Genomic DNA, 1,321 nt, shown 5'->3' on the forward strand with positions numbered 1-1,321 from the left:
ATCCTGTCCCTCAGATGTGAAGTTTGATCCATGATCTGACTGGATCTCTACTGGTAGTCCATATTTAGTAAAACATTGAAGTAATTCTTCTGCAACCCTTTTAGCTGTGCTGTTTTATAATGGGATTGCCTCTAGAAATCTAGTCGACAATCCATTATTGTTAATAAATACTTATTTCCACTTTTTGTTTGAGTTGGGGACCTATACAATTAATAAAGATTGTTGTAAAAGGTTCCTTAAATGCTGCAATAGGTATTAAAGATGTCGATTTTATTACTGCCTGTGGTTTTCCGATTAGCTGTCATGTATGATGCATCTGGCAAAATTCAACTACATCATTGTGTAGTCAGGGCCAGTAAAAATGTCTTTGTATTTTAGCTTGCATTTTCCTCATCATTAATAACCTCCAAGTTGTATCTCATGCGCCACTTGCAGCACCACCTTTCTATACCCTAGTGGCAAAATAATTTGATGAATCTCTGCCCATTTCTCATCTGCTTGAACATGTGATGGTCTCCATTTCCTCATTAAGACATCATTTGTTGAGTAATAACACACAGGGATGCATTCACTCTCCTTCTGTGTATATGCTTTTTGATACAATTGTTTTAAGCTCTCATCTTTCTACTATAACTCAATAAGCGTAACAGAGCTAAAGATATTTGCATGCTTACCTATTTGCTCCTGCTCTGTCCCATTTATCTGATCAAAACAAGTCTCAGACAAAGCTATGTAAGCTTCCTTATCTGTGCCTTTTGATCTTTCCTGCAGCAGAATGTGCCTCTGTGATCTTGTGACCACACAATCTGGGAAAATTCCTTCATTTCTTCAGTTGCCTGCGTCTCCACTGGCTTTTCAACTAGATTAGGCAGCACGCCTACCGGTGGCTCAGCTATGTCATTTGCAAGGACAAATTGTTTTCCTGGAGCTGAGAGTTTGGCCAGTACTTCTACCATAAATTCCCCACTCTTCTCTGGACTCTCTACCTCACTTACATAATTGAGCACTTTTTGTCTCACCATGAATTCCTGTTACCAGTACCTTTTCTGACAATAGTCCCTCAGGAGTACAGATCTCCTCATCCTTCAGCATTACAGACTGAGAGGATCCTGTGTCCCATAATATTGAAACTTCTTTACCTCAAAGTTTGGGAGAAGATTTGTAGCTCGGGTGCTAGTTGTTGTGGTTCTGTTCGCTGAGCTGGGAATTTGTGTTGCAGACGTTTCATCCCCCGTCTAGGTGACATCCTCAGTGCTTGGGAGCCTTCTGTGAAGCACTTCTGTGATGTTTCCTCCGGCATTTATAGTGATTTGTATCTGCC

This window comes from Chiloscyllium plagiosum, chromosome 15, assembly GCF_004010195.1.
Source record: "Chiloscyllium plagiosum isolate BGI_BamShark_2017 chromosome 15, ASM401019v2, whole genome shotgun sequence".
Taxonomy (NCBI): Eukaryota; Metazoa; Chordata; class Chondrichthyes; order Orectolobiformes; family Hemiscylliidae; genus Chiloscyllium; species Chiloscyllium plagiosum.